Source organism: Atractosteus spatula (genome assembly GCF_055471065.1).
Source record: "Atractosteus spatula isolate fAtrSpa1 chromosome 10 unlocalized genomic scaffold, fAtrSpa1.hap1 SUPER_10_unloc_12, whole genome shotgun sequence".
Lineage (NCBI taxonomy): Eukaryota > Metazoa > Chordata > Actinopteri > Semionotiformes > Lepisosteidae > Atractosteus > Atractosteus spatula.
The window spans coordinates 247,448-255,177 of NW_028296615.1; the positions used below are offsets into that span (position 1 = coordinate 247,448).

The window sequence follows — 7,730 nt, forward strand, 5'->3', positions numbered from 1 at the left end:
GTATTCAAGAGCACTCACTGTGTGAGCTCCTCACTGCGTGTTCTGTACTCTACTGTGATTTAATTTAGATGATTACGTGGAGTAGAGTGACAAGATCTACTTGAACATTTTCGGTTTGTGAAATGAAACACTAAATACACTACTGTAAATACAAGTAATGGACATTTAAAATAACCACAGTACAGCTAGAAGAGTGAAAGATAAAAGACTATTTAGAATGACATTCACAATAGACTTAAGAACAGCACAACCGCCCAAACAGGGACTTGAACCCTGGGCCCTTAGATTAAAAGTCTGATGCTCTACCGACTGAGCTATCCGGGCTCTGAAAGAAAGTCGACACTGTCGAGATCCTCGCAAGTCACGTGTCTCTTGTGCCGAAGAGCAGTCATACCTGACCCGTCTGGAATGACCACTGACAGACTTTATCCAGAAGCGACGGCACCACTCCCAGTAGAATGAGATGGCACCACTCCCAGTAGAATGAATGAGAAATACAGCATGACATGGGTAGTTAAGGGGCTCCCACAATCCATCTTTCCTCACATTACTGATTTTTTTCAATAGCATTTTGACCTATTTTCACATTCAGATTTTTTTCACATTTAATAAAATCTTTTAATCAACAACATTAAAAAGAAAACAAATGGAACATTTTTTGGAACAATAATTAAAAAAAACTTTCAATGCCTTGGTTGTATACGTGTGCACACCCTTTATAAAGGGAGTTGCAACAGTGCTGAAATCTAAAGAGCATTTCTGTAGAGAAAACAGCATTTTTTCTGCCTTGATGTTAAGCTTAGGGAGCCTGTCTTTTAGAAATTCTATTTCTTAACACCTTGCACAGCCTCTCGACAGACTAACAAATATTTTTTGGAGAAATTGGCTCACACACCGGAAGACACTAACGTTTATCTACGTTAGAGTATGTGAATAACAGTTTAACCGAAAAAGTTTGCAATTGTGATTTTGTTAAAATTCAATAAATCGTCTATCAACAGTTAGAAATTATTAAGAAATTGTTTTATTTCATAAACTATAAGACAATTAAGAGAGTTTATAGGTCATATCCGTCGCTTATGTTCTTTTAACTCTAGCGTTCAGGATCCAAACCCAGGTGCGGACGGTTGTGTTTCTTGAATCTCTTGTAATCATCAAAAGTCGATGTGTAGTCCTTCAGTACTTTCTCGAGTTGTGCCATGGATATTTTATACGATCCATACTTGTCATGCTCTTTTGCATTTTCCTTAACAAACGGAAAAAAGTTCAAAGTGTGTTTATGGCTGTGCTTCACATATACACGAGAGCACTTGTAACAGTACAGGACACGCAGTGAGGAGTTCGTGAAGCTTTCAGTTTAGTGCGGAGTTCAGAAGGAGGATTCGCTCGCTGAATGATCTCTCAGGAAATCCCGGGTGAGATTCAACAGGTGTTTTCTGCAACAGCCACGACAAGTGTGAAGCAATCTCTGGATTTCTTGAATTTGAACTAAATTATTAGTTCAAATAATTTAGGATTTAACAGTACTAAATGAGGTACATTTAAAACAGCAGCGCAACTCTCTAGCACGTCGAGTGTGCCTGCATTTAATTGTGTAAACCTGGCTCTCTCTGAACACGAGCAAAGAGTTCTCACTCAACAGAAAATTGCCATGTGAGTACTGTAATATAAAGCACCTGGAGGGGGCAAGGATTGAACCTGGGACCGCATACATGCGATGCGCTCTACCACTGAGCTACATCCCCGATGCAAATACTTATGGAACAGACTTAGAGATGTGCAGAGAATGCCTGCAGTTTCCCACTTTCGCGTTTCCTCTACTGAAGAGTAAATTCATGGGAATGAAGAAATAAGGAAGGAAAAATAATCGCATCGAAGCTTCAAGAGACTGGGCAAAAATTAATCTGTTATTTTTGTATCCAGTCACACGTGCGACAATGGTTGATTCCCAGACGGGAGAGAGCTTTTTTTCTACCTCCTTACTCGACTGTCTTTCAATTCTGTTTTAATTGAAAGCTTTTTGCATCTTTTAAGTGCTCTTAATTAAACTATGCATAGAAAAACAGCAGTACTGATGATTTTCATGGACCGATGCACACTTGTTCTGTACAACTCGAGTGATAAAGCCCTGTCTGCAAATATTGTAGAAGAACGTAAAAGGGTGAAACAACGCCCCAACCACAGGAATGGTAACAGGAAGGATCGTGTTGTTATGTGATAAGTCCGTTTGAGATGTCTTGTCGATGCACACAGGCGGCAGAGCTGAATAATTTACTTTTAGTGGTGTTTTTAAACAAAGATGGAACATATTATTTCTGTACCAGGAAGAAAGGAGCAGACTTTAACTTTAAGAGGCAATAACGACACCTTATCAAAGCTAATATTAATTAAAATGACATCACAACAAAAGAGTGGAGCCTTGAGTGAATAAAATTAGTTTTCATTGGACGTCTGTGTCTCCATAACTTTGTAGGTGAAAGAGAGGATTGTGATAATTTGCAGGTGCTTCTCTGAAGTGCGTTGGTGGTACAGGCGCCTTCCAAATAATTGAGTCGGGTTTGAATCCCAGCCAGTGCAAACCCAAATCTTTTCAAGATAATCTGTGGTCCGCTAACACATCTTTTGAAACACTACGACAGGTAACACCCCGTGTGAAACATCATGAGCATCTGTTAAACCTCTCTACCTGCCCGTTCCTCACACAGACATGACAAGGGTCTAAAGGGACATTTTGAGCCGTAGAAACATTTTGTCATTCCGTACTTTCCAGTGCAGTCAGGCCAGTTCCACTTCAACTGCGCCCGACAACGGAGGTCGTTTTGAAAACAACGAGAGTAAAGGGACACTGCACGTCTGCAGAACATCACGTCCGAGTTTAAGGACAGCAACATCAGAGACTGGAAGCTAGGGAGTTTCAGGTCTGTGTTTTTATTATAGGTTCAAGAAAGTCTGAATACCTTTGCAAGAAGTATTTCAGAATCCCAGTCAAATCCAGTACGAATGCCGCATAGATCTGCATTGTACAATTAGAATACTGTTTTTCCGTTGAATCAAACACGCCTTATAAAGCATTTCTAAAACAGGAGAGATCGTTAGGGAATGCGTCTTCCTGTAAAAATAAAATGACTTCAAGGGCACTATAAGCAGAGGTGTGAAAGCCTGCTCCACAGAAGAACTATAGCCAGAGATGCCAAAGAGGTCGAGATTTTCACCAAGTGAGAGAAAGCATCTCAGAAAACGAAGTTGCGGTCGTTTCCACACATCATAACACCACTAGGTCAGACCACAAGAGCTGAAGAACTGCTGTCGTGAGTAACGCGGCCGAGCGCTCTAAGGAGGTGGCTTAAACCTCCAGTCCCTTCAGGAGCATCTGTTGGAGTCACACTGCTCCTTGTTAAGAATCCCTTTTATTGTTGTTGCTGCCTCCAGGCGATGTAAACCAGATTCAGAAAAAAATAATTTGAACAACATTATTTCTCAGTGTGCGCGAAGGCGTGGTGGCCAAGTGGTAAGGCGTCAGTCTCGTAAACCGAGGGTTTTGGGTTCAAACCCCACCTGTGCCTGTTTCATTTGTCACTACTTCCCTTTAGTTTCAAAGTCTTCAAAAAACTCGCAATGTAGGAGTCTCAATAGTAAGAGAACATAACTGTCGCATACCGTTTCCACGATGTATTCAGCGACGCGAATGAAATATTTTAGTGCTGGCTCAAATGCAAGGAATTTCAGAAAAACCTGGAAAAGAAACGCTTGCAGTAAATGACAAATTTAAAGCGTGTAGTCAGTATGAACAGAACAACGCAATGCTCTGTAAAAACGATCTGAAGCCGCAATTACTCTTTTATCCGGGCAGTTCATTCCGATACGATGTTTCCGCAGAATAAATGAAATGCCGAACTCCAAACATGTTGTTGCCATTATTGTTACTCCTGCTGCTGTAGTTTTAAGCTTTAATCAGTGGGTATGTAATGTTGTAAAGGGGCTGGACTACTTTGTTCAGTCCAAATTCCATTATGTGAATTTATGCTTTTTTAATATAAGCATTAACAATACAATGCGTGCTCAAAAACCATTACTTATTAGCTTAAGAAGCGGCAGTGTTTTGACAAAGTGTGGTATTCGAACAGTAAATGCTGAAGCGTTTATTCCTTGCTTGTGAGCAGATCTCCCTCGATTTAGACAAACTCTTGTTTGGCCGATGATTTCAGATCAAAATCTGAATCAAGTGGAAAGAAAGCTGAATTACGCAAAGGTCATATAAGGCACTGGGTATCACTCTTACGCCATCAGGTCATGCTAGGAGGATTGGGGGGATCAGAATGACACAGAGGGACCCAATGTGGGGGCAGAACCCACAGTTCTGAGATTAAGAGATTCATGCTCTATTGACTGCGCCTATACTGTATAACTCGTGTGCTACAGCAGTAATGTTTCTGGGTGTGGATGGACATGACATAATAGGCTGACAGCAGGAACACGTGGCCCACAGGCAGTGACAGTATCGCTATCACATTTGGCTGCAGTATATTGTGTTGAGAGCAGCAATAACTTTCCTGCAGAGATGGGAGTGCCTTTAATACAGCTCTTTCAATCGGACAGAGTAACAGGAACGGACCAAAAGTTTCTGCTGTGGATCCATCTCCACGTGGGGGAAAGAGACAGTAAAATAGCGATGAAGAAACAGAAAGAATTGTGCTCTCTGCAAAGTAGGAAAGAAAGAGGTGTTAGGACACGTAAAACAGCTTGGCGATAATTTGCAGCGACAGTTTTATGTTATTTAGTACACAGATTTCTCTTCATGTTCCTTAAGATGTGTAATTTGTATGGTGGTTGTATGAGAACAGTTTATTCTAAAGTCCTGTCAATTAACAGTGGAGAGCTACCTGGTGCACGTCTTCAAGAAGACTCTCTTTAAGGCGATTAGAAGTTTCTCGAACAAATCTGCGTCATATTTTTAAAATAGTTTAGCTAATGAGCAACGAGAGTATAAATGAATTCTCCCACCCTCCATTCGAAGATAAAACTCCATGTGCGAGTCGAAGTTTCCTTGAAGCTACAGATGTTCGTCATTATTGGACATCCCCGGTGATATTGACTAAGGAGCTCAATTCTTACGTGCTGTAGTTCAACGTGCGCAAAACACTCATATCCCCTGCAAATATCGGCAAGGTCAGTGATATTCTCAACAATGTGTGCTATTGCAATTCGTGCAGTTCGTGCCATACTTTTTCGCAATGTATTCTGACAAGCCAAGATCAGAGGGTCATATTTGAAAAATGGTGCATTAAAATGTCTTGTACTTCAGGATTTTGATAGTCGATTACATTGTCTCTCACACCTCGGTGTCAGAATTGTGAGACGTTTTTATAATCAGGGGGGAGGGCCGTAGCAATAAGCAGAAAGCACAATCACCTTTTTCCCATTGCAAGTCCATGTTATGGTGAGTTTTTAAAATTGGTTTGCGATTTTCTAAAATATATTCCATACAAAAATATAATTTGGACAGTCGCTATTTATTTGGATATTCCCTTTCACTGAGGATGTCTACAGTATTCCAGCCGAATTAGTACTGATCGAAGAGAGCCATCTACAGGCGAAAGGCGACATAACATCACAGCAGCAGCATTTAAGGCGGAACGAAAAACGCGAATAAGATGCCAACTTCAGCCTTGTAGCAGACCCTGGGAGGCACGCTCAAAATAATCATCTTTCCCAGTACTTCAGAGTCATATTTAGAGCGCTTTACTGCAATTTTATGTGATTGATAGGAGATGTGAAGCCATCGAGCCTGTACTGCCATTTCTCATGCTTTCTCTCAAAGTCGGAGCTGCAATTGCTGTAAAGGAGGCGACTTGAAAATGTAACGTGTAATCACCTTACAGAGGGTCTTCACGACGGGGTGCGTCAGCAAGTTCTCCATTATTGTCAATTTACTGGACTTCTGAAGAAACCTAGCTACAACGAAAATACAAACTGCACAGTTTAAGGCACATGAAGAGAAATCAGTGTGCTGATTGACTCAAAAAATGTCGCTACAAATAATCTGCCAGGCTGATTTACTTGTTCGACCACCTCCCTCCGTCCCCCTTTGGTGTTAGCACAATTCTTTCAGTTTCTTTTCTTGTATTTTCCTTGCTATTTTAGTGTTCCCCATGTGGAGATGGATCCACAACCGAAACTGTTTTCACCCTGTGTTTCTGCAGCGTCAGTCTGTATAAGGATCACATCTCGCACACCTCCAGTGGCGCAATCGGTCAGCGCGCGGTACTTATACAGCAGTGCATAGCGGAGTTATGCCGAGGTTGTGAGTTCAAGCCTCACCTGGAGCAGTGTCTTTAGCTACTCAAAGCAACTGTCGAGTTTAGATACTCTTAGGTATTTGATGGAGATAAACTAACATCAAATGAACAAATAAAGGCTTATTTTGAGTCACAATCAAAGAAGGCTCCACAGCTGAAACATTGTGTTTCCTTCTCTTTTCAGCATGGAATAAACCTTGACTTTTCCTTTGAAGCCCATGCATGCTGACGCAGCTCCCTACTAAAATTACACAGCTGTGTACCTCCAACTGACCTGTACACAAATATATGAGAGAGGTCTACTGAGATGAGAGGAGCACTGAAGACTTGAAAAAGCTCTCGCATTAGATTCTGTGTTTTTGTTGTTCCCCAGATTTGTTTTTAATGTTCTTTTTCTTTTGAAGGTGTTGCGTTTGTTTTTTTTTTTTCATAGTTGTTAGACTACTACAGGGATTTACCTAGGTTCCTGGAAGACTTCTCGTTTTGTGTTTGTTGTGTTTTCGGGTTACAACAATTTTTTTTTCTATTGATAGGACCCCACGCATTACTATGGGAGTAGTTAACTTTAGTTCTTACATTGTACCTGAAATTACCACATAAACTACTACTCTGTTTCCCTTTTTTTAAAAGGCACAAGTGAAGTTTGTTTTTCCTTGCTGCTGATTGGTAGCTACAATGGGTCAATTGCAATAAACTTATATACAATAAACTCCGCTGAAATTTGTCAGCAGCTCTGTACTAAACCTGTTCTCGATTGCAACAAACCTAAAATAACAGCTGCTGCCCATTAGATGTTACTGCATTAGGAGTCTAGCTTAAACCACCTCTTCATAGGCTTCATAGGCTTAGTCCGCATCTCAGTAGCGGACTAAGCAGAACAATTGATCACATTAGAACTGTCTTGAATGTAATGGAAATAATGTACTCATTAAGTAACAAGCTTATGCACCACTTGCTTGAAAATTATTATTATATTTAACTAAAATTGCTTTCCAGACACCACAAATATTCACAATGAATGTTATCATTACACGTATTTATTAATAAAAGTGTTATTTATTAATAATTAAGTTCCATGTATATCTTTATTAGTAGCTGTATTACAAGTAATGCATATGCAGTCTTTATTATAGTTAGTTTTCAGTTATCCTGGGGAGGGAAGAGAATGGAAATTAAGGAAATAAAAATTTAAAGGGCTTTTAAGTCTTCAATGTGTTCTGTCATAGCTGTGTGTTGTCATATCTGGGTGTTAATTTAGTATATTTGTTGTATTATTTATTGTGATTTAACACTACACTTGTGTTTCTCAGGAGAAAGCAGTAATATTTTTTTTTATTTGAGGGTAAAGAAAATTGTATTGTACGGCCAAATGTAAGGTTACGTTAAGAAAGCATTATTGTTACCTTTTGCAACGTTATTTATTTAAGACGGTTC

General features: G+C 40.0%; 3 non-coding genes across 3 annotated transcripts; 2 read left to right on the forward strand and 1 right to left on the reverse strand.

The window, feature by feature from the left end:
• Positions 1-251: 251 nt before the first annotated feature.
• On the reverse strand, positions 252-324 carry trnak-uuu (transfer RNA lysine (anticodon UUU)). Its single transcript has one exon. It is a non-coding gene; the product is annotated as a tRNA-Lys (tRNA).
• Positions 325-3,491: 3,167 nt separating this feature from the next.
• Positions 3,492-3,563, forward strand: trnat-cgu (transfer RNA threonine (anticodon CGU)). Its single transcript has one exon. It is a non-coding gene; the product is annotated as a tRNA-Thr (tRNA).
• Positions 3,564-6,232: 2,669 nt separating this feature from the next.
• Positions 6,233-6,326, forward strand: trnai-uau (transfer RNA isoleucine (anticodon UAU)). Its single transcript has 2 exons — positions 6,233-6,270; positions 6,291-6,326. It is a non-coding gene; the product is annotated as a tRNA-Ile (tRNA).
• Positions 6,327-7,730: the final 1,404 nt, after the last annotated feature.